Genomic DNA, 27,823 nt, shown 5'->3' with positions numbered 1-27,823 from the left:
AAACGAGTACGGCTACATTAGCTAAATAAATAAATCAATACGTATTTTAAGAGGTTTAAATTATATGCTGTTCTAAAAACACAAATTTTTTGGCTGTGAAACGTCCATTTGCTGTTCAAACACAAACCTAGCCCAAACAATTTATGTAACGGAAGTTCAAAAACTATAATTAGTTTTAAAATATTCATTAGGTTGGGTTTGGGTTTGAACAGCAAATGGACGTTTCGCAACTGTTACAATAAAATTATATTTTGAATATATTTGTACTAACTAAGCCAGTGAAAATGTATCATATTATTGATTTATAATTCCACTGGTCAATATCAGTGAAACTGTTTTTGTTCACTGCGCGAATGGTAAAAGTAACACTTATTTTCTATTTAAAATGACCAATAAATTTATATAAAATAAATGTATTGCCTGGTGATAAAATATGCTAGCGATTAATTGCTGGCGGTGAATTGCGGGCTATAGCCTCATAATATATTTCTTGATTTTTATTGTTTTTTTACTGGCTATTAAAGTTTCGAACTGTATTATATATAACAATATAATACAAATAATCAAATATACTTTCGAAGCCGATTACCCTTCACAGCTTGTTGTTGCATTTTAGAAACATTAAAAAATCTACTATAAATGGCATAAAGAAAAGGAACAACTTCGTGAGCTCATGTTAATATAATATGTTATACAAGTCAGAGGATTTGACAGTGAAAAGCAATTAAAAAGATGGATCAATCTGTTTAATTAATAACTATTAAAATAAATTATTCCTTTGAAAAAAATATTTTAATACAAAATATGTATGTAATACTAATTTAATTATTTCAATGTTATAATTTGATATAATAAATACTATTCGGACTATAAAGCACTTCAAACCTAATTAGCTCATTACCTGATACATTAGCCAATTAACTAATGTTCCAGATAATTAGCTTTTATACTATCCAGTTAAACTATAAACAATAATATTAAATACTAATATTATAATTAAAGTACGATTTTATATTTTAAAATAGTTACTGAAAAAGTTCAATGGTAATTTTAGCAATTTTTTTTAACCGGAACGATATCGTCAGTGAAAAATTGCCCCAAAAGCTCGTATCAAATTATTCAACCCTGAGAGTTCATAGCAACTATCTCGTCGTCTTGCAAATTTATTGCCTCCCTTCTGAGTTTTTCGCAGTGCCAAAAATTCATATTTTACAAAGGATCGCTCCGCACTCGAAAAGTTGACCTTGGAACTGAAAACCAATGTATCAGAGTACACATAAAACTTTTCCCCCATATAACCTTGATACTAGATACCTTAACATATTACATCAAATCAAAAAAGACGATCTAGAAAACATCATTAATTATTGTCTACTTAGAGGCAGGCTTTGATATAATTTCTTATCAAGTTAAGGTTCTCGAGTTACATTATTATATTTTTTAGGTCAACCGTTCAAGTGTGTGTATGTGGAAAAGTATTTACTACTCAAACTTCTTTTTACTGCTGCCAGAATGTCTCTAATGACTTTCCCGCGCCGGGGAAAACATTTTCCGAGTGTGTATTTTCAGCACCTTTCCGCCGCAGAGCTGTGCAATGAAAAATAATTATTATTATGAAAAAAGCTTTCCACATGGTGTGGCATAATAATTGCACGTATTGTGTGCGATTGTGAAAACTTTCGCCAGTGTAACTTTCGTGCTGGTGATATTTTTACTTTTTAATATAGTACAGAGTATAATGAAATTACTGTGCTCTCGAGTGAATCAAAACTTGTTTATTATGAATGAAAATTGAATATCATATACAATAATAACGCCAACAGTTGTATTTGTCGTCGCTAGGACTAAAAGTTTTAATTCCGAATTTTCCTTTTCACCAGTTGTTAATAACATAGTTTCGCAAGGAGAATTTTTCTTATTCGGATGTTAGGAAATGGAATTCGTGTTGTGCTAAAATTAGGTCAAAGTAAGCCAAAGCAAGCGATAAATTGAAATTTTAGAAGGTGACGTTCCCTAGCTACAAAATTAATTATTTAAATTGTTTTCAAGTTGAAATCTACCTGATTTTCGATAGCTTTAAAATTTTATAACAGTTAATAAAAATATTCGATAATCATAAAAATAAAATACTTTAAATGTTACTGCTGATTTTAAAAATATTTAGTTTTATAAATATTGAAAATATCATCAATAATTTTCAATAGTTTTGGTTTAAATAAAGGTTTTAAAATATGGATGTTTATGATTGAAGTTGATAAATAATATATTTAATGTGTATCTACCACATAAAGCATTTGATTTACCACAAAAAATACATTTACTACAAAAAACTAGTGCATCCATTATAGATAAATGGGAGAGCAGAATAATTGAGAGTCAATCCCGTTAATGTTTGGCTTCACCTTTAATCAATCTATTTGTGCTCATGGGGGCCGTCTAATAATTAAAAAGAATAGTTCAAACATTGCTTATTTAATGCGTGGTCATGGTTTTTTTTTAGACACGTGAAGCTTATAAAAAATAACGGTTTATGTAGTAAGCAATAGTATTATTGTATAAATATCGATATCTTTCGAACGTCTAATTGGGCACTTTAGAGTGTTCTGAAACTCCGATTTTTAATATTGTTATAAGTTAAAATCCCTATATTATTATTATTGCTATTTTTTTAGTTTAACTCTAAGTATCTTATTAAATCAAAAACATTTATCAGATCATGATAATATAAGGATAAGATTTTTTGTGTGATAGAACAACGTTTGTGAATAGAATGATTATCTGCCGTGTATACTATGACCGAAATTTGCAGAATTCGTTCGTTGAACGGAATAAAATGTTGGAAAGGCCCACTCTTTGGTTACCGATCGTTGGAGTGGCATCCGTTGCGAACCATCATTATAAAATATTTGACACTTGGGAGACAGTGTGAGGGACGCAAAATACGACACGGAGATGCCACGGAGTCACCGCAGCAGAATATTGCATCGACTCTAGAGACATCAGCGGATTGAACAGAAAACTGGTCCGTCCATCACAGCCGACAATAATACAACGCGACACGCCAGACAAATCTTTACAACTCTTTTTAGATTTCAGTGATGGCAAACCTTTTTGTGAAGTCAAATTTTGTTCATTATTATTTTAGTACGAGCTCGTGGGTCACTAAGTCAGTGGCGTCACTTGGAAAGGGGGAGAAAAGGATCTTTAAAAACTACTTTTTACTACGAAACACAACGTTTTACGACAATGTATGTATGTCATACACAGTTGCAGTGATCAGCTACCCAATGTCCACTTGGAAATATTTTTTTTAAATTCGACTTTATTTTTTTAATATTTTTGATTGTCTGTTCTCTCTTTTATGATATAAAAAATAAGTTTATAAAAATCAACGCATGGGTCATTTAAAAAGCCTGCGTGTCTGATCCGCGGGTCATAGGTTAGCCATCACTGATCTATTGGCATGCAAAGTCACAACCCTCGGCCTCAAAACTTGAAATACCTTACAATGATTTATATAAATCTCTATATTTTAGAGTAAAAAATCATAAGTTTTACCTATACAAAAATATTATTTTTTTAATAAATAAATATGTTTTATATTGGTAAACGCTACTAGTCTTAAATAAATAAAAACAAATAATACTAAAAATATAAGTGAGAGAGAATATAAGCCATTAAGAGCATATCAAAAAACTCCAAGTGAAAATTCCATCTTACAAATAATTACACATTTCCCTCAATATACATAAATTGTATAAAAGCCTTATGCCATAATAAAAGCTCATTGCACGCAACTCGTAAACAATCGTTGGAATAATAATCAACATAACGAGCATTATTTAGTAACGTTTGAAAGCCCTCCATTCCGGATGCGGCCGGCGGAAAAGTTCGAATACGCTCCTGGCAATAAACCTTATCCAGGAGCGTCATAAATATTTTCCTGGAAAGCCTGCCGCTTCCTGTGCGCCATTATATTTTCCCCACATAGCCACCATACGACCCGATTTTAAACTGCAGGCCGTTATTCAGGGATTATGTTGCACGAGCAGCGCAGCAAAACAACCATGATAAAAAAGCCTCTAATATATCAGGTCAGTTCATAAATTCGTGTATATAAACACCATTATATATATTTGTTATAGCTACAGAAATGTAACATTTTTTTGGCAATAGTTAAACTAACATAATAATTAACGCAGTGTATAGATTAAAACATGTGCCCATTGTCTGGAAAATGGCAGAAGTAATAATGATTCCCAAGCAAGGAAAACCATTAAACTAAGTATAATCGTACAGACTTATATCATTTATATTAAAAATAATATTCGAAAATAATAAAAAAGAAAAGAGCAATATCGAAATTTACGTTCTACAAGCAGGTGCATCGCATTACTGATTTAATAGAAAATATGAGAGATGCGATGTCTGTCTGTACTTCTTCTGCTTATTTATCCATGAGAGATAAATTGGCTTAGTTAGTATCTTGCATTAAATTTAACGAAAGTTCTAAGTATATAATTAGTTTAGAACTTTTATTATGTTAGGTTTAGGTAAGAACAGAATATGGACGATTCGCTACTGTCAAATTGAGTTTTATAAACATTTCAGAGCAGCATATAATTTTACTAGCGCTTATCAGTTAAATTATATTTTCGCTAGTTAGTATATATAATTATATATCTACTGATGAAAATGTATTTGGACTTCACTAGTGAAAATATAACTTTACTAAAAAATACATATTCACTGTAACATTTATACATCGCATGTAAATAAATAATGGTAATTATGTAAATGTATGTATTACCACATATGGAAAAGTCGAAATCATATAATTTTATTTTTAATAAAATATATTTTCATTAGTAAAAATACATGTCTACTAATGATATGATTTCATTAAAATTGCATATTTTAAAAAATAATTTTGGGATAGATTTGAGATAAAGTTCTCAATCGAATATTCGAATTATATCTTCAATATTAAACTATGTTAATATTCGAATAATTGATCGCGTGAATATTCATTTATACTATCTCAAATGAAATTTAAAAAAATCTTTTATACTTGAGCAACACATTGTTTTTTCTCTCAATTTACCCGAGTGACTAGTACCGCTCTAAAACATATGGTCTTGATGCGCCTTTATTTTGTTTCGAAATGCGAAACAATGAGACGCTTTTTCTCAACAACAAAAATATGCTTTTACGCCATCGAAAAATGTTTGTGAATAGAATGTTTTTTTTTCGGTTACTACTATGACCGAAATTCGCAGAATTCGTTCGTTTAACCAAACAAAATGTTTGAAAGGCTCAATCTTTATTAACTTGGTTCATTTTACATTTTTGTATTTGTTGCTTAAGACGCGAAGATTAAATCAGTACAATAATTCAATCGCGGTTAATTTATTTATAGCTATTTAATTTATATGCAAATCCGCACAAAAAAACAACATCCTTATTGGCGATCTTTAAATATGTTTATATATCAAAATCGTTCCATACATTATTAGATACACAATAAATTCGATAAAATTGTATATTTAAATGTTCCATATTTTTTTCAGAATTAATTCAATCTGATCTTAATTATGATGATTTGAAAAATCTGATCAAAAAGATTGAAAAACAATAAATTTTTACATCCTCACTGATCAGTAATTCGCACAGTATTGAATTATGCATATTTTACATTATTAAAAAAGTTTAACGATTAATTAAAAAAAAATACTAACCAATAATTATTTTTAATTAAATAAATTCATAGGCAATTAATTAGTTAAATAAATTAACATCGGTAAAAACCGAGAAAAAAATTAAAAATATATTTTAATATACGAATCCATTTTGTATTCAATATTGGAATAATTGAAAACCCTAGTTTGAGACTGTTTTTTTAGATGTTCTTTAAGGGATAACCCGATAATTTCTGGTTTAGAATCAGACTCGTCATTTCAGCTTTTTATAATATTTCAATAAATTCAAGTGAGACCAGTGCCTTTTTCTGTCCCTGCCTCTACCCCAAATAACGTCAAGGTGCCAAACAGTTTCACAATAAAATTATTGAAAAAATTTTAAATAAAAAAATACGAAACATTATGTTCGCGATTGAGACGTCAGCGTGCTATAAAACGTATTGCTGCTAAGCGTGTAACAAGGTTCTTACAGCACGTCAACATCAAGGCAGCAAACTCCTTAATGTGGACAACTTGAAAAGACGGCTAAGCCCTTCAAACTGATCTAGTTATCATTACTGGGAATCATTTACTAGTAATGACTGTGTGTTGTGGAAAAGAAAAAGACCAATGGGTAAACATAATGTTTAAAACATAAATATGATTAATATAATTCTTGGTCATAAAAACCAGTTTTACACTATAAAAATAAAAAATAAAAAATAAAAAGAAACTGTAACAAAAGGATATTTGAAAGAATTATATTGTATATCTACACCTTTTTCACGTATCATTCAATTTTATAAGATGTGCATAGATTCGCGATTTTTAAGTTGCCTATAATAATATTCTTTATTAACTAATTGTCACCACTTGGTTCGATTTTAATTTTTATTCTACAACTGGTTGAAAATCACTTTGTAAATAAGATGTCCTCTTAATTTTATGTAAAAATTTTAATATAATACATATTTTATCATGTTCAGTTTACCATAAATTATAGATATCTGATCCTTAAAATATGTATATCAATAATCGACGCTCTTATATTTTTTTATTTATAGTAACAAAAAATGTATTTTATTTTTTAGTATTTTTATAGTAAAAATAAAATACATATTAGTACCATCAGTCGCTACACGACTCAAACATAAAAACAAATCAAGAGACACGGCACATGCGCGTCTGAAATTCCGTGAGTGGTGCCCGCGGATCTAGCAGCCACCTATAAGCACGTCTGCATTATTACTTTTCAACGTACGTGTTGAGGATATGGCGTACTCACACATCCGTGTATATATTGCGGCACCTTCAACTCTACTACGCATCCGCCTTGACGCTCGGACTACTACTTCGCTGCAAGGAGTTTTTCCACCACTTAAATACCTTGCCTTCTGTTAAGCTCAACCTTTAGAACACGCGCTCGATATCGATATATTGTTTAATTTGACAATGACATTATGGATCTAAAGCAACATGCAATAAATAATAAGTTTAAAAATGACTAAAAACATATATATTGAATGAATGTTTTTAATCATGAATACATGTTTTTCTAATTATCAACCTGTATTTTGCCTCAGAAAATTGTAAAGTGGGTACCATATTAATTACCAAGCAATTGCCGCCAAAGGCGAACAAATAAAACAGATTGGTTTACTTCATTTTCATCACCCTACTACAAACACTTTTTCTCGTTTTATTTTTTTTGTACTATTTCTTTCAGTGGTAATGGAGTCAAATTTATTGATTATTTGATATTTCAAAGATGTGAGAGTATTTATCAAAATGATTATAATTAATTTCAACTGAAAGACGAGTAAAGCAATTTAAGTGAAAGGATGTATTCTACTATGAGCTAAGCGGAACGCGATTCTTGAACAATATATGGATCATAATATTTCAAGACATTGTAAACATGAGGATTAAATCAATAGAAAATTAAAATTTTATCTAGCAAAAGATATATATGTATGTTTGGTAATATTTAATCTTCAAAATACATATCCCTTTATGACTAGTATATTTACACACATTCGAAAATGCTTCATTTTGATTCCGCAATAATCTAATATTTGGAAACAATTTATTTCTTGCGGCATACAAAATATGTTAAGCAGCCGAATAAATATGCGGACCGAGTTTATCATGAGAAATTGCTACGTTGCGTACGTTATAATTTATATTTTTTCCTTCAAAATATTTCATTCAACGTGATGAATAATTATTTTCGGTTGTACAGTATTCGCTGCGTGTATATTTTTATTCTGATAAAAAAATTCGACGCCTTTTAATGCAAAGTCTGCAACATATTTGATAGAAGTGTTATAAAATTGCGGCTATAGTATTTCACAGGCGTACACGTAAAGCCGAATCACGTTCTATAAACAAAACGTAAGCACGATGGAGTTTCACGTTCAAGCTCACCATAGAAGGCCAATGATTGTATTTTTAGACGTTATAGACAATGATAAAACAATGCTAGTTATAAGCTATAAGCTTATCAGAATAGCCGGGTATATTGTAAACACATCCCATATTAAATCAATACAGTATATTAATAAAATAAATTGACTACAAAAATAGATCACGAAAGCGTAATGAAAATGGGAATGCGATATTTGGTGAAATGCCCGATGCTCTAAATTTCCGCAACCGCAGTATTCATCTTGTCTGTATGTACTATATATTATACAATACAGTAATATGTTGAACGAGAACCAATTTGATACGGATTGGTACGTAGATGATATAAGTTACGTAATATTATAAGGAGAAATTATATTATGAGAGTTTATCGTATCCAATATAATGAAAAATATAAGGTTTCAAAATATATTTTTAGTAAAATTTAGAACATGCATAATAAATATGTAGTATAAAAGTTGCTTTGTTTGGATAACTTACTATATAATTCACGGTAAACTAAGAGTTTTATTTCTAAAAAATAGACTCCATATACTATCCAAGTTTTTTTAGTAAATAAATTATGATACGGTGTAATCTGAGCAAAGTATTATAATACAGAATATAACTACGAATTTAAGGCATTGTAAAAGATAATAAAATCGTTCAGAGCGGAAAAACTAGATATGCTAGCGATAGACTAATTATAGCAATTAGCTCCAATAACAAAATTGCTAATTTTAGTTGCGTTTTTATACATAAATATCACTTTTTTCAATTTAAAAATATATAATTATAATACAATAATATATGTATTTCAATATTGACTATGTAGCAATAGTAATATAATATAATAATATATGTATGTATCAGGTTGTCCCATTAGTCTTCGCGTTTTTTACATAAATTAACGATAATTTCACTATTCTTTCGGTGTTTGTTAACTGTTTAGTAACTGGATATTTTTTGTTCCGAAATTTTCAACTCTAAATCAACAATGAGAGTGGAGATAAAATAATCTCAGTTAAGCCATAGTATGCTTTATGAGTCTCAACTCGGTCATAATGAGACAATAGCAGTTAAAAACATATGTAATGTAATGAGCATGGATGCCATTAAATTCAGAAAGTGTCAAATGGGGTTAAAAAAATTTGATCGGGAAATTTTTACAAATCCTTAGGGGTTGTTAGTGAGGATATTAGGGCTGTCATTAAAGCAGGTCCGAAATTAACGATACTCAATATGGCAATAATTAATAAATGTAGAGCAAAAAGATTTATTTTTGAGTTGAATTGCTGCTGAAGATGAGAAGTGGATCTTATACTTTAACACGCGATGTAAAAGGCAGTGGTTGGATGGCAATCAACCCCCAATTCCAACCCCAAAATGATGTTATGTATTAAAGTGCATAATTCATTATGAGTTATTGTATTAAATACAGACACAAGTATGCTTAGATAATTCGTTTAAATGCAACTCAGACCGTAAAAAGACCTTTCTTTATGAATTAAAGGACGATAATTTTACACAAATATAGCGCTTGCTCTCATGTATTTAACAAGATGATAAAAAAATCAATGAATTTTCTTAAGAACTCATTTCTCATCCACCGTATACTTCAGACATTGCTCTAAGTGGCATAATTTATTTAGATCCATGGGACAATTTTTAGGTAGAAAAAATATTTTTCAAAAATGTGGAGAATAATTATAAAAAAGATGGATGATATATAATTTAGTAAGTTTTCGTCATTAAAGGACTATTTTTGTCTAAAAAATCTTTAAAATCTTTAAAAATAAAAAATCTTTTTTCTAATTAATATAGTTTAACGAATCATATACTAAAATAATTCGTGAAAATAATTTTGATAATTTTTTTTTTACAAAGAACTAATAAACCACTAGAATATATTTCCAATCAAAAATTAATAAATATATTCGTAGAAATGAATTTAAGATTTTGCATTTAACCGAAAAACGGACGTTAATCTTTGCTTACAATTAAACCAACATCAACGGAAAGTAAGCGAATATCCCCAACGGCAGGAATTTTCGGTACAAATCTGAATCCAGCAAAGCCGTAATCTTTCTTAAAACTTATTCTGCCCAGCATAAAGAAAATATGTAATAATAATTTTACAATTACTATTTTATTTATAATAGAAAATGCGTTTTTTTTGCTGTTATAAATAATAATAAGTAAATTTAACAAAAAAATATGCCTTTTAAATATTTTTAAAATAAATTAATACATATAAATATTAATGAACAAGTCTCGATTTTAATTTTTTATCGCTTATATACCAAAATCACTTTTGAACTGCTCAAAGAGGTTTAGGTCATGAAGAGGTGCAGCAAACGGTGCATGTCAGTCAAAATTTATTTTTCTTGAGGTTGTATTTGAGAGATTAGTTGCATAGTAAGCTAACTAGATAAAGAATTACAACATAGTAGTTCTAAAATTATTTAAAAATTATTAGACCTAATTTTATATTTTAGTAATGCTGATTATGTCCATAGCAATCTATTGCCCAGTGTTTTTACTGCATGATTAGCATTTATTAGCACTATGGATAATTTTTATATTTTAATGTTACATAATAAAATTCCAGCAGTAGTAATTACTCCAAATTGAGTCACTATCAACGATCACAATAAACCTTGACCAAAAACTCGCTCGCTCATACCTCGAAATACAGCAATTAACGTCAGTTACGAGTCGTAACGAATTGGCAGTGTCGCAACGCAAAGTTCGTTCGTGAACTTGACTCGGTTGCGAGCTTTCGGCCGGCGGGAATCACGATAGTAAATTTTCCCGATAGTCGCATTAATTTTCCTCTCCATAAAACGTAAGCGACCAGTACACGATCGAGATATGGATAAATGCGGTGTTTACGTCACGAGATGGGGTCAAAGTTCCCGCCACTGACCGCCGATCAATATGTTGACCATCGCTGGTCAAATCACCATTCTCCTACTTCGAAAGGGTCGTGAAAAACCACCCCCAGAGAACACTTTGGATTAGCCGATTAGGGTTGAGATAATCTAGTCGTAGAAAAAGTTTCGAAGATAAAAATATAATGAAATTTATAAGAAAGGTCTACATAAAAACTTTTCATATATATTTTTACTATAATTTAATTATATAAAACTATTTAGTATAGTTATTCCATCGCATACAGAGTATGTCGCAGCATGATCTGATCAATATAAGACACATAGATTTTATATGGTTTCTTTACTATATATGATACATATATGTATATACAAGTGAGCATCAATCAAACCTGTCATTTACGGCAGGCCTAAATTCAGTGCGAGCGACAGCAAGTCTAGTTCAATATATATAAAAAAAATAACGTAGAAATTTAATAACCAATTTCTTTTTATATTAAATACGACAAGATGCATAATTATTAATAATAAAAGCATTACTTAAATTTGATAAATTATCGTTTTCGCGGCTAATAAATATAGTATATTTTAGAATGAATGTAAATAATTTTTAATCATATTTTTATAGAACTATTACTTTTAGTACAAAGTTAATGTGACCTTTTATGTATGTATACTAATAATAGATAGGTGACAGTGTCGGGTGTCGGTGTCTAATGCATTCTATTTGTAACAAGTCATTGAGTTAGTAGTCATGAAGGGCCTTTAAGTACATACATATGTGTGAAGTATATATGTATGTACTGAAACACTTTTTCACATTTTCAACTAGTGGTTTTGACTAATAGTGAACGTGTTTATTCTGATCAATTTGACCGTATGTCAATATATCATCCAGCGCATGTATATTTTTAAATGGTGGTTCTCTATATCTGGGTCTAATATTTATTATTTATTTTATTATTTTTTTTAACAATAAACCCATGTCCAGATATTTCATGAGAGTAGAAAATGTTAAGACATGTAGACAAATAGATGTAAACAAAATAAAGACCATTAAAATTATTTTTTAAATGATAGAAATGCAATAAAATATTTGTTACAACCATTGATAAAAATCTACTAAAGCCAAAAAAGCAGATAAATCCTAAAATTCATATTTGAAAGAAGGAACATTAAATTTATAAACGACGCCAGATATAAATAAATTTAACTACAATATTATTTAAAAAAATAAATTAAGAAAACAAAGTAAAAATGAATGTCTTATATAAAATCTTAAAAATAAACACTAACTCTGAGGTCATCTAAACGACCATTTTGAACTTATGAAAAGGAAATAAGCGACCCCTTTTGTAAAAGGCATAATAATAAAGGAATATTTAAAACCACAATTGCGTTAAGTGAAAGATTTTATAGGTGACCTACCTGACAATAAATATTCGTAAGAACAACAAAAACTACCCTTTTGTGCGTAAATGATTCGGCATAGACAACGCATCTATCTGCATAAAAACCGCTATTGTATTGCATTAACGATCTTTGAAAAATCATGTTTATTTCAATGATATAAATCATTTTACAAATATAATAATTAAATATAATATACATTATTGGTTTAAAACTATTTTTATGTTTACACTGACAAGCTCTAGATAAGAATGACTTAGAAATACTGGTTAATTGTAAACCAATAATTAACACTAGGTTTTCCAATGATACAATAATAATGCATATAATGCCATTGACCTTTAAACACTGGTAAAAAATATGGACATGTCAAGTAACTGAAGATAAGCATTCGTAAAATGATATTATGAATTGCAAGAAAAGTATAACTATCAACAATTAACAAATAAAAAGAGTCATACAGTATAAATACTTAGGTATAGTCCATCCAAGATGTTAACGCTCATCATCGTTGTGTTGGAAACAAGGGTGCGTGTACGCATGCATGCATACATATACAGTTCTTCGCGAATTTGTTTACACCGATAGGAGAACGTCACCACTACTAAATCAGGGCTGTTTTAATGGTAGGGTGACCATACGTTAGAAATTGAATTAAAAAATATAATATTATATGTTATATTTTTATTTTAAATTATTGTCATTTTATGTTATTTTGTAATCAATAAAACAACTCTTGTAATATTCTATTGGTATTTTTTTTTTAATATTTTTTGAGTTAAATATGTATATAAATAAATAAAATAAGTAAAAAAGTGATATTTTACATTATCTTCAACAAAATAAATTAAAATAGGAAAAATTAATTGAACGTTAAATTTCACATGGTCACCCTATTATATTTTCTCACCAATATTGTGACGATGAGCGTTCATATCTTGGACGGACTATACATCGGTAAATGAGAAATGGGACTCATCTCAAGAAATAATAATTCGAATAGAAATGGCAAGAAGTGCATTTCTCAGATTAGACTTCTACTCTCTAACTCTTCAACTTTGAATGCGCATTGTTTGTTGTTATATTTTTGCCATTCTCCTATACAATAAGTATTCTGAAAAGTAGAGACCATTAAAATGTGGATCTATAGACGTACATTGAAAATTTCTTAGGTGGATAGAATTACGAATATTGAAGTCCTCCTATTTATGGCAAAAGAACGAGAAGTTCTGCGGAACAATATCTCAGCCATATTATGAGAGGACTAAACCAACTTCAGAGGAAAATAAGCAGAAGAAGGAATATAAGCAGACGTCGTATTTCATGGCTAAGCAATTTGAGAGAATGGTTTGAATGCAATTCCACTAAAATATTCCGTGTTACAGAAAATAAAATCAAAATCGCCAATCTCCGATAGATACAAGATGAATAAGTAGTTTATTTTGATATCTGAGTATCCTCTCAAGTATTGATAATATTAAACTATATAATAATAAATTATATAGTATATAATTCTCAAGACCAGGACTGTGTTAGTATTTGTTTCGTATACATCTATTTTTTTAACTTAAATTTCATTATAATATTACGACGTAATATCCCTCGAGTATTTTAGGCAAAAAATACATTAATATTATGTTCAAGGTCATTTAAATATCACAGTAATTTTCTACCATTTTCTTTACTTGCCGTTGTGCCGAACATAACTTTTCGCCTATTAAATAATTTAATAGCCCTTCGTTGGTACAAGAATAGCCACAAAGCACAACGACTTTACAATTAAAAAATCAATGCCGCTTACCAAGAACGGCGAATAAACAAACTTATGGCTTCTTCTTCGTCTGTCTGAACACAGACGAAAATAATTAATACACAGCTTTGAAACCTGAGGAAAGCCAGCTGCCATTTTTGTGAATTATGCATGAGATGCGGTCGATGTCGAAAACCTCCTAAACTCGGAAAGTACTCCATCAATGGATACTTTAGATACGCTTTATACAATATACGTTTATACTCCAAAACTTAAATTCGGCAGCATCCACACGCTTAAATCTGTTTTGACGAAATTGATCCTGGAATTTGAATAACCAGAACTTTCCGACTTTGAGTTCACTAAGCTTTATCGGCCTCGGTTCGCTGGGTGTTTTCCTGAAAACTGAAAACCGAGGCGGTTGTATACGTAATAGTTTTTGCCTATTTAGTATGTATTATATATTAACATTGAACGTGTTTTACTACGTAAACGTTTCGTTCAAAACGTAAAAACGATGTTAACGATCCGCCAATGAAATCTTAATGTATTGTTTTCTTGGTAAGTAAACTATTCCCTGTTTTCACGAATGGACGTGTAACTTTACGGTTCTAGTTAATTTTAATGAAATTCCAAAATTGTCGGTTATTGAACTCGTAAACTGTGTTATAGGTGTGTTACGTAAGCTCGATCGAACTATTTTTTTTAACATTCGAGGGTAATAGCACCACTTAATGGATACGATGAATAAAATATAAATTTAAATCAATGGCATTTCGTCTTATCGTTAATCAAACAAAATTGAGCAAAAATGTTAAAATATGTTAATTAACAATTCTTAAATATTATGTAATGTATAACCTTTCGATCATCACTGTATTTTTAAAATACGGTAATTTACGGGAGAGATGTATTGTATTATAATACATATTCCTTAGTTTATTTTTTAAATTATTACTAGTCACCTAAAAATGTATATTTTATAATAAAGTAATAAATTCGATGATTTGGTAAAAAGATCATAAATTATATTTTAAAGATAAATTTTGAATGTTTTTAATGAAAAATATAGTTTATCGGTACTAGAGTAATTTTTTATGGCAACAATGTGGCTTGTACGTGATCAGGGAAATAAGAGGAGATCAACGATCCTCTTTTTTTTAACGATGGAACTATAATATATTTTTATCTTTTAAATATCTTATTGTGTTAGCTGTATTTTTGTTTAACCCTTTTAACGCGGAAATCAACTAAAGTCACCCAGCTGATTTTTTTATCTCTTTACGCAAAAATCAGTAAAAAAAAAATGCTTTTCAAGAAAAAACTTTTTTTTGTGAATAAACATAAAATATCATTTTAAATAAATAAAAATTAAAAAATCAGAACATTTAAACACAGTATCAAGGTAAAATTTGCATTTTTCAAAAAAAAACCAATTAAATATTATTTTTGATTAACGCATCCAAAGGGTTAAGACAAAGTTGTTTTCTAGAAAGTCGCGATCTCGTCCCTTATTCTTCCCCATCGTGACCAGAACGTCAGCATTTGAGAACTCTTCTTTTGCATAAGCCATTTAGCTTCTTAACGAGCATGCCAAGCACAATGATGTTTTTGGCTATAACTATGAAGAGCTAATAAAATATATTTAAAGTGTGCTACCGACCCGAGTAGAAACGAAACCGGGTACCCGGGAGTTTTTAAAAGAACCAAATTCTCTGTTATTTTTAACGGGTACTCGGTCATTTTAATTTCAATATAATATTTGATTTTTTCATATAAAATATATATATAATATCTCACGCAATTTTCAAGATTCAAAATTTTTGGCTATTCTTATATTTCACAAAACCCATATAGATATTAAGTGGATAGTGAGAACAACGTGTCAAAAAGAGACAGAAAATCCATATTTAACAATCTGAAAGGGTTATTTCACAATGTAAATTTTAAAACATTTGCCGTTTAACAAAAAAATTTAAATGCTAGTATTTATAAAAAAATACACACGGCATACTCGGGGGATGGTTGTACACAAAAAAACGATTTTTAAGTATATTGTTATTATTTACCATCAGTGATTTATGATCGTTAGAGCCTTGCTCTTCGTTATCCATCGGTTGATGGTTAGATCTCTAGCAAGATATGTGAACCATTTTTTTAATACCCCAATACAATTATGATACCATTTACATATAATAAATTATTTATTCAGATAATTAATATTTAATATCGATTTAGAAGTAACAAAAAATATTTACTATTCACTTTTGTAAATATGAAAAGAGCAAATTCTCCATGTATAATTAGATGTGCTTTATTTGATCCTCACTCGTAAAATTGTAATCAAAAGTCTTAATATAAATGCTTGATAATCAAGTTTTTTCACCGCGATAGCACGATTTTACTGCTTTTGACTTGGACTGAAAATTCATTATATTCACTATACAGTAAAGAGCACAAAAATTGGTCAAAATACGGTTTAAATGTTTCATTAAATTCTCATTTAGTCGTATTTTTTTATAAAAAGTCTTAATATGAACGTTAGATAATCGAGCATTTCCATTGTGACGGCACGGTTTTAGTGCTTTTGATGTGGATTTTAAACCAGACGCGTACATTGAGATACAGTCCCTTACAGTGCTGAGTCACGAGAGTGAGAGATAGGGGCGTGCGTTACATACGTTCCGCACGCCCACTTCTTCTCACTCACTCTCGTCACTTCACACGCGAACGAGCGAAAGGAAATGTTTCTCATCGTACGCGCCTGTTCTAATCCCTCTTGAATTTGCATATAAAAATGCATGTCATTTAATAAAATACTATAAAATATTAAAAAAAACGACCACTGACTGACTAATTTTTGCTGAAATTACGTCCCTGGGTAGGTACATGAATATTTATATTAAATAAAATATTAACAATTAAATATATGTTTTATTATTAAATAATATTTGAGCAAAATAATTAGCTCATAATATAAATTATAACTCTGTGTTAATATATAATAATGGTTAAAAAATACATGGAACCCGGTTAATTTAAGGAAAAATGTCCGAGAAGCGCGTAATGAATTCGCCCGGGTATTTGAATGCCCTATGTGTGCACCATAATTGTTTTTTTAGATGTTTAATGGTGTAATTATTGTTTGTATAATGATCATCATGACGCATTGGTAAATTCTGCCAAGTCATGATAGTTAAATTTTTATAAAAATTTTCGTTAATGTAGCAAATTTATTCGTTGATTTATGCCATCTGCCAGTTACACAATATATTCGCTAGATTACTGCGCAGAAACTGACAGCTACTGAATTTTCACTTGACTATCCTATTGATTAAACTGTGATATACTATACATTACTATATAATTTTGTGTAATACCAATGTTGCTGTAGCGTCAATTCCAAAAGCTAAATTCTCGCACTATTCTTATACTGATAAAATATATTAGCAATTAAAGATGGATTTTTTCGTATGAAAAAAGACTGTTTTAAAAAAATAACTAAAGTAAAAAATAAACTGAACTCACTTTTAAGTCGTAAGAAATTTATAGGAGTTCGATATTCAAATGTAAAATAAAATAAACGTTTATAAGAAAATAATTCGCTGAGCTGAAACTGAGCTTTATATAAGTTTGCTTATAATATAATACATACATTCATCCAGCACGCACAACTAAGACTTAACGTAGATTTAACGTAACACTGTTAGTTTAACAATAACAAGTTTAACAACAGCATGAGCAACGTTTCTCCAACAACGTACAACATGACATACAAAATTTTCCCGAAAACCCTCCTTTCAGCGAACATTACGGCACGTTCACGTTACATGAGCGCAAAATAACTTTTCCGACGTTCCAGTACGGTGATTTTACACGAAACTAAAAAAATCAGACACGCTTTTGTATATCATACAAAACACTGTGAGGAATTAGCATCCAGCGGTAATTTTGCGATGCTTATGCAAATCCGTGCTTAATTATACGTGTTAAATCTACGTTGTAATTTAATTTTCACTTTTATCGTACATTATATGAACGAAAGTATTAATAATAAATTGGGAAAGGTCGTCACATAAAAAATCGATAGCTTTGAATTCGTCGCGAATTAGCCCTTTATTTGACCCTCGTTATTTAGAAGCACGTACATTTCGATCGAAACAGTATAAGGTAATGTAAAACTCGTTTACTTTCACTTGTCAACTTTTTGCGTCCTTCCGGATGATTTACGACTCACCCTTTATTCATATCGTAGCGTGTTGTCGTGGAATAAAATGATTTAATACATCATACGTGTGAAGATATCGTTACGCTGTTTTTTTATTCAAAATTTAAACGCTATTATACTATATGCTATGTAAAATATTGTATTGTTATTTATTTTAATAAAGTTCTTGCGTTATTTCAACTTTAAATTACAACATTAGCTCAAATTCATGAGGTCGTTGATCTTGTTAGTTGAATGCTCAATTTTCTCATTAAATTAACAACGCAATGAACCTGAAGCACATTTATGTATTTTATGAACCGAATTTGTGTTATGTGTCTAATATATGTAGATACAGTATTTGAAAGGTCGTAGGCTTCCAGTTATTTTTAGATAGCGGCAAAGTTTATTATTACTTTGACAAAATATTATTATATGTATAATAGATTGAATCGGGACGTTAAAACAATTTGCATGCGGGAGACGAGAATCTTCGTTTCGCGAAGCATATCGGTTAAAAGCGGGAGACGAAGGTGAAACTTTATTTGTATTGCGATTTTGAGATTTTGTTTAGCTACGCCCATCTATTGTCGTAACTATTTTGTTATTTAAAGCAGGAATCTACTTAAATGACTTTTTAGACTCGAGTAAAATCATAAATAAATAACATCTATTTATAATATGTATTTAACTGTGCGGGGACCACACAGAGAACTCTTATTCTGACCAAAAGTGATTATTTATCAATAAGGATAATCTAGACAATAGTGCGATCGCACACAAAGGCTCTCATTACGACTAAAACTAAAGGGTTCCCCATAAATAACACGCAAGGATTCTCCGGTGCATTGAATGAATATTTATTTGTTACGAAACGGTCACGAAAAACAATATATCACCGGAAGACAAATAGCACCATAAGGAGACAAAATTCCCGTTACACAATTCAACCTCGGAGATATCTATCAAGCAAAATGTCACTTTCTAAAGGCGTATACTTATTTCATTGTTCTAAAAAGCGAGTGCAATGATTGGCTGGATGTTTACTGCATGATTGTGATTGGTCAGCAAGCTTTGCCGCCTTGAATACTTAAGCCATGACTCCAATGAGGAGAGTGGCAGACACCGGCAGACACTAAAAGAGAGCAAAAGACACCCGCCCGCCCACAGACATCATGGACGTTGGCACCAGAGGGGTCAACTTCCGCAATACCGTCGCTTCCACACCAACCAGAACTCTAAGGATTTCCACGGCCAATTCCAATCACTGTTCGGAGAAAATATCTCGCCCATCATAGTCATATGTCGCAATATGTAATATAATCTAATAAAATCCTCACTAGTTTCGACCCGCGTCTTACTGGCTGCAAAGTACCACGTCCGAAAATGGTGGACCCTGACTTGACACGAACACGCAAGTTCAGAATCCCGAAAACTGGAAAAAAAGTTGGCAAAAACCTATTGAAAATAAAAATGTCGATATTTAACTAACATTTCTTTGTTTTGAAATATTTATACTGTTAGTTGATTTAAATGATTTTTTAATAACTTGCTCGCGAAAAAGTGTTAAAAAAGTCATACAACCGTTAAATTTGAGTCTATTGAATTTATTAAGAATTAAAGCTTTTATGGCCTTCATAAACAGAAAAGGAAATAATTGAGCAGCTATACATCTTCGCACTAAGATTGATAAACGGGATATACAACTTTATTTCCGATCACTTGCTCATATAAATTTATGATTTACAATGTTTTGATTACAAGTGGTATGGTTAGTGACTAATACCTGTAAAACTTGGGTTCGAATCCCATATGAAAGTTTGTGTTTTTTTATATTGTATCGTATCAGGTAGATCGGAATTAGTGTTTCTTATGTAATTATAATTACAATCGATCATTGTGAATTAAGCTTTCCTAGATTGTCCTAATCTCGCGAATTATTATTGTGATAATTAATTAAAATTGTGCTTAGATGTAATAGTAGGTATAAAAAAATCTCTAGACTTGTGCTATATAAGCTCATATATGTATCTATAAAATAAAATATTATATATCAGTCCCAAAAAAGTTTAAAGATCTATTTATAATATATAATAATGAGTACATATTTTATTGATTTAAAAAAACATTAAAATAATCTAGAGCCTGAGACAATTAAATATATAATATTATATGTATCTAAAATACGACTTTACTGATCTACTATAAAAGCTACAAAGAGTGACTATTGAAAAATTGGAAATAAAGTACTAAAATTTCTAAAAGATTATATTTAAAATCTCTAATAAAAATATCAATAATAAAAATTTATTGCTACTAGTTTTTCAAAGCAACAGAAAAATGTTAAATCAACGTTACATTGTAGCAAAAATTACCGTATATTTATAATAATATATGCATTATTAAAGCTGGTCCATATTTTCTGATTAAGTTAAGAATTAGCTTTATGAACAAGTGGTAAATTTCTACAAATTCTATTTTTTTAAATTAGGCTTAAAATAGTATACACAGTTTTAGAATAACTGCGCACTAGAACAATACATATTAATTACAATAAAACACCGTCTCACAGAAAAAATACTGAATATTTGCATACAAATACGTCTAGACGTTTATAGATTGTATTGTTGTAAATGAAGCATCTCAGATTTAATAAAAAAAACTATATAGAAAAAACAGCAATCACAAGAAAACACTAATATTGAATTTTTACATTAGTCTTGTTTGCGACTGTTTTGCGCTACGCGTTTTTGAATTCGCATTTTGATGAAATAAAAATGCGGATTTTATATTAATATATTATTATTATTTATTGCTATAATATTATAAACTACAAGCGTCTTAAGAAATCTAAAATGTTTCTATAAATAAGAATTAATGTCGGACATCGTGTTTCGTACCTTTTATAATATTATTTTAAATGCGAAAGGAAATGTTTTTTAATGTGTATAAAAACCTAATTTAATACGACGTATTTTTAAAACCAAATTAGCAAAAAAATAGTTTTAATAATTGATCAATTTTATTTAAAAAATCGATATTCAATATAGATTTTTATTATTACTTGCTTATAAATGCTATTCCTAACATATGCAATGCTATTTATTGTTTAGAGGATCGAGGTAAACTAAATTATATGCTTCAAAAATTAACACGCATAGAGAAAGATGTTCACAATCAATGAAATGAGACATCTTTCAAGGTATAGTGTATTATTTTTATGGGAATATTTTATCTGCACTATCTTATCGCTATTTTGGCAAATTACATTTTGCAAGACCCATTAACGATTAGCTTCAATAAAGTAGGGCTGATAAACCACCAATCCATTAAATGTAATCAAATTATTGGTATATTGGAAAACGTGACGTATCAGTGTTTCATCAAGCGCGTGCAAATCTGTACACTCAACTTGAGTGCTTCCTTTCCATATAATAATAAAGTGAATTTGATCAAATTTTCTTTGAACAGTTTAGAGAAAAAAGAGCAAACAGCTTAAGGCAATAGGTCGACTGACCCGTAAGGAAAAACAAAAAAAGAGTCAATTTATATTTCGCAATGTTTTTTGCTTGTTTGCGTGTTGCTGGTTTAAGCAAATAACAATGGAAAATTTTATACCTAGGGTTAAATGTATAGAGGAAAGGTTTTCCAATTTTTGTGTTTCAGTTTATGATAATTAGGCAATTTAGAATGCACGCACAAACCTCTATGTGTTTTACTATATAGGTGAATATTTTACATTTGAATCGAAAAATATAAACAATAATTTGGGGAGTAGCAATTTTTCACATAAAAAAATATTTCTTAATTTAACATAGAGAAGTAAAATATTTGTATAGTGATAATAAATTAACAATGTTATTATTACTATAAACATGTCGGACTTTACAACGAGGTAAACACAATCAACAACTACGAAATAAGTATTGACATATATTTTATTAATTTCACACTATTGTTAAAGCTTACAATCAATAGATGTCACTATGCGCAACCTATCAATTTTATTTTAATGATCTATCACGATATTCTTCCTCGAGATTAGGAAAATCTAAGAAAACTTCATCTGTGATGATCAAGTGATATTATTATATAAATAAATAAAAATCAAGTATTCCGATCTCCAAAACACGATAAATAAATATAGGATTCGACCTCATCTGTCAGGTATTTACCAACATATAGCACTGGTCTATCATGCTTATATAACTTTAATTTGACCCTTTCACAGCCGGATGGTTCACTCGATATATATTTGTTCTAAAGACAAGACAGAAAAGATCTCTTTCGGTGTTTTTATTTGATAGAAGATGCGAGTTGCATCCGTGTACGAGATTTTCCGTACACATTAAAATAAAAATTATTTTTGGCTAACCTCAATGACGTTTCATAGTCGTACTATTTTTATTTATTTAGACCACAATATATTTTTACGACATATACACATTCATCTTAAACCTTAACGCTTGAACAACTAAAATATAATCATTACCTACGTTATGAATCACAATAATACATAAAACTTCAAATGTAACTTAACATAATAATTACACCATATAATTTAAAATAACGGTATAGTTAGAAGGCACATGAAAATTAATTAAATTTAATAGTAGACAATGTCTATTTTATTAATTAAAAAAATACAAAACAAAATTTAATAACTGCATATTTTACACCCTCAGAAAATTAGATAGTTATTGCCTTTATTTCTTATTAAATAATAATACAATAGTTAATGTATGGTATTTTTTTAAATAATTTATGACTTAGTAATAAAATTAATAATAATTTTATATATCATTTATATATTATTGAGAATAAATGTATTAATTGAGTATACTAATAGTTGATCAAAATATTGCATATCCTTTAAACTGTCAATAATTTTGGGAATTTTAAAGTTAAAATTAAATTAAAAATTACAATAATTATATTGATGATTTATGATGTACGTTAGTAGAAATTATTTTAACCACAATATTCGCTATTCGAATATATTTAGCATTTTTTACTATTTAATACTCAATTATTTTATCAGTATTCAAAGCAATTTTTAATTAAATATTTGTAAAATTTAGTTAAAATATTTTTTGCGATATATGTTCAAGAGACATCTCTTTCTTTTAAAACTGCAATTTGGAATTAAAATGACGATTTTATGCCGTTTGGCAAATTAATCTATTTTTTTATATTCGAATAATTTTCAAAAAATAATGCGATCATTGGAAGTACTGTTAAAAAAACTACAGCTACTGAGTGAGTGTTTTCAATAGTAGGAACAATCAAAACAAAGTTAAGAACCAATTGAAAATACGAAACGGGCAATACGTAGTTATTTTAAAGTATATTTTTAAAATTACAATAAATGTACAGCTTATTTATTTATTTTATTAAATCTTACGTTGTAACCTGAAAGGGAGTAAGCCCAATGCGTTACAATGGAGTAAATCTGTACCAAATATGTAAGTCAATCACATATAATAAATACCTACAAGTTAGTATTAAAACAAGTCTGGGAATCGGTGACATCTATATTAATAAGTGTAATAATATTTTAATCAATAGATGTCACTGCAACTGGGGCCAGTTTTTTATAGTAGCGCATTTTTTATAAATAAAAATTCGAGCGCCGCTACTGAAGCTCGAACCTGCGACCTCAGAGTTGATAGTCTGAGACGTTACGGACTACGCTATTCCGTCCTTATGATAAATTAGCTCAATGTCTTATAAATTATATTGAATGTATATTTTTATACTAGAATATTATAAGTTGTATAATTAAATATATTAATTCTGGAAATCAATGGAAAAAATTTTTATCAAATAAAATGTATATGTATAAATATTTTATACACATCATTTTTTTAACATACATATGTACACACATGTTTAGTATTTCTTATTTTATGAGAATTCTCGAGAAATTTTGCCATATTAAAAATATATGTAATATATATACAACATGAACTTATATTATTACAATATATATATATTTGTATATGTTTTTTTTTACTAATTTTATAAACAACAGTTGAGGTCAACATTTATTATTTATGCATATAAATCATGTTATTGTATAAAATATAAATGAACGCGAATATTGGTAAACCATTTAATAAAACATACTGACTAAAATATAAATCTTTCCAAAAATGAAATTTTTCCATTTATTTATAAAAAATACAATATTTTATTTCATGGTTTATATAGCATTTAATTAAAAACATTGACTCCCGTTTTTATGTTGCCGGCAAATCCTTGCCAAAGATTTAATAATATAATTTTATTAATTAAATTATCTTTGTATTTTTAATTTTTTTTTTTTGATCGGTAAATGTTCAAAGAAGTCATAAATAAATTTTTGCTAATCATAACTTTGGGAGTTTTTGGATTATTAATTAGAAATTTCTGTCCCTTTTTTAACTACCTGCTCTGAATGCAGATGTGAATTTAGCATATTTTAAACTAATACTTTCAAAAAAAAAATACAGATGTAATAAAACTTAAAACGGTCGTAAAAATTAATTTTTGACAAAAAGACATTTTGTGAGAATTCTCGAAAAATAAATTTGTCGAGAAATAAGAAATCATCTCTTTTCTCGAAAATTTTTATATGAAACACTATACACATACTGTATAAGAAATATAACATATACATTTTCAAATGTAATAAGTATATTTATCTAAAAGCTAAAAATAATTAATATCTGAAGATAGATTCAGTCTCTAAATTAAGAGTTTAAGCAGCAATTAAAAATTTTTTTACTTAAAACAAACGGAATTTCTAGGTAAAGTAATTGGCTAATTCAACGTAGAAAATTAGTATATTTGAATATTCAGTTTTTGTATTGAAATTAAAATGTAAATAAGATTTCAGGACCAATATAATACATATCCTTTTAAACCGTTTTCATAGTGTAATTGCTAGAATAATATTATATAAAATCCATTATTTTAAGAAATTAAGAATGCAAGGAAATTAGAAACACTAAACGTAAGTTAATCTTAAGTCTCTTGAATCTCTGTAAATTCAGATTCAACCAATTTAAAAACCAAAAATATGATACTATAAATATTTTTTTAATTTATTTTAAATACATACGTTATGTATACAATCCAGAATATATTACAAAGCGAACTTTTTAATTAAAAGCCTCAAAGCAAATTTGAATACATCTCGAACAAATTTTCCAATTAATATTCGCCACTTCAGCAAGTCAATTAACTTTCACTCTTAAGATTATTTTCGTTGCGAATTGAACGAAAATAAAGGTGGCTCTTTCGAGACATGTCAATGCGAGGCGATCTAACATTCTCCCTGAAAGATAGATAGAGAGCGAGATACGAGGAGACTTTTACGATTGCCTTTTACGAGCCAGCATCCGACCGCGGTCCAGAAAAGCACCCTAAAGACCCCTGAAATAAAAGCAGCTCGTCTGATGCGCTTTCAGACGCCTTCTCACACCCAAGAGGCCACGTTCGATGCGCTCATTCATATTGATAGGAAGGAATGCTCAGTTTGGGGGCAAACGATCGACTTTCATTGCGAATAGAAATTGAGACGTAGCTAAGAATCGTGATTCATATATCTTTGAAGCGATGTGGGACGATTGATTTTTTATTCGATAATAAAATCGCTGGACTTACGTGAAACTTTGAGGCAGCAACGACTTTGGAGAGTCCCAGGCCTGTCTTACTGTGCGTAGTACTTCGCTCAGAGCCGGCAAAGAGGCGGTGTTTGCCCTTTGACCTGTAAATAAAATCATATAATGGTATTAAACACTATTAAAAAATTCACTTGAGAATAAAATAAAAAGAAAGGGTATATTTTGCGATACATAGAAAAAGACATTTTAATTTTTAATTCAATTACAGAAATGAAAAAATTAGAGTGTAAAAGTAAAGATTTTTATTAACAAGGGATTCGTTGTTAAATCGTTGGCAGAAGATCAATTCTAAATAGTAAATGAAGCATATTTAGATCAATCAAAAATATAGCGTTTTACATATACATTGGAAAAATCCGTGATTTCATATGAAACAACCAAATAGTATATTAAAATTATGTTTACGTTTATTTATATAAAGAATATAACTTCTTGACTAAAAATAAAGTATACTATGTAATAAATCCACACATGTATTTTATTGTATAACGAACAGAATCAGTTTTTATAATTCCTTATTATCTGCTGATTCTAAAACATCAACATTACGGTAATTTTGAAGTTATACGGAGCTAACTAAATAAAAAAATCAAGTTGAACTTTTTAGTAAAATCAAGTTAAAAGTTGTCGAATGCAGTAGAATCGCAAGAAAAGTTATATCAAACGACATATGTTGATATTTTGTTTCCATTAGGTTGTTATCTCGACTGTTTAATACTTTGGTTTAATCAAAATAAGATTAGTACAATTTATTTCATTCTCAGATATATTATATTTACTTCTTCGAAATGAAAATTATTTTTAGATACTATTGCCTTCAACGTTATTACATAAACTTGTGCTTTTTTTAATTTGGTTCAAAATTATAGATGCCATATTTAGTATATGGCTAATTTCTTATGAAACGGATATTTTGCTTATCATGGTTATTAAGTATCTATAGATTTAATCGAGCTTAATGCGCACGAGCGAAAGTCCTAAAATGATAATCATTTCAGGGCTGCGCAAAAATGATTAACGATCGCAACCGACAGTTCACCTGTGAACTTTGACGGTACATTGAAAATTACCCCAAGATAGAGAATCATTTTATCGTTGAAAATATTCGCGTCCATTAGGTGAGATTAAATATCGGCCAAAGGAAATGTTCCGGTAATTAAACCCCAAAAATTACCATCCAAACGGCCTCGGAAATATTCTAGCGCTAATTTCAAGTAAATATCACCTATAAAGTAAATCAAGACGAAATTTTCGGATAAGCAAAGCGGAACGGACGCTTATCTAACCGATTTGTGTATAGGCCCCGAGTTTAATTATTTTACACCGAGTATAATTTATTTTTTCGATTAAGTTTTGTTATTGCGTAAAACCCTTTCGGTGCAAAAGTTTGTAGTGTTATGTTTACACCCACGTAGAAGCAAAGGGCTCAAAAAGCTCGAAGGCATACATTTCGCCGAAAGCTTTTGCGGAGTTATCGTTGTAAAAAGATAACTTATCTTGCGGCGCTAGACTATATTCTCGGCAAAGTTGTGTCATACGACAAAATAGCAAAAGGAGGGCGTATAAGAGCGACAAACATTGCGATAATAAATTTATCAACAGAGATAAAATTTAATAGCAATAAAAATAGTTGAACTACATAAAAAATATTTATATGAATAATTTGTTCCAATGATATTGAACTTGGCTATTTTATTTTACTGTTAAATTACCATATGACGGCAACTTGTTTTAGGAATTAATAAAAACATATTTGAATATTTTTTTTAAAAAGGTAAATGATCCCTGCATTTTAATAAAAAAACTCT

The 27,823-nt window shown here is 29.2% G+C and overlaps 1 protein-coding gene across 1 annotated transcript in view; it reads right to left on the bottom strand.

The window, feature by feature from the left end:
* Positions 1-27,823, bottom strand: part of LOC148231209 (uncharacterized) — a 65,713-nt gene that overhangs the window by 19,095 nt on the left and 18,795 nt on the right. Inside the window, exon 2 of the mRNA XM_088195905.1 lies at positions 25,996-26,098. The gene's annotated coding sequence lies outside the window, so the exon portion shown is untranslated. The remainder of the gene's footprint in view (positions 1-25,995; positions 26,099-27,823) is intronic.

The sequence above is a fragment of the Plectrocnemia conspersa genome, unplaced genomic scaffold, assembly GCF_051122295.1.
Source record: "Plectrocnemia conspersa isolate PC_06_02 unplaced genomic scaffold, ASM5112229v1 ptg000010l, whole genome shotgun sequence".
Lineage (NCBI taxonomy): Eukaryota > Metazoa > Arthropoda > Insecta > Trichoptera > Polycentropodidae > Plectrocnemia > Plectrocnemia conspersa.
The sequence above is the reverse complement of the archived record's forward strand: the minus strand, read 5'-3'. Positions and strand labels throughout refer to the sequence as shown.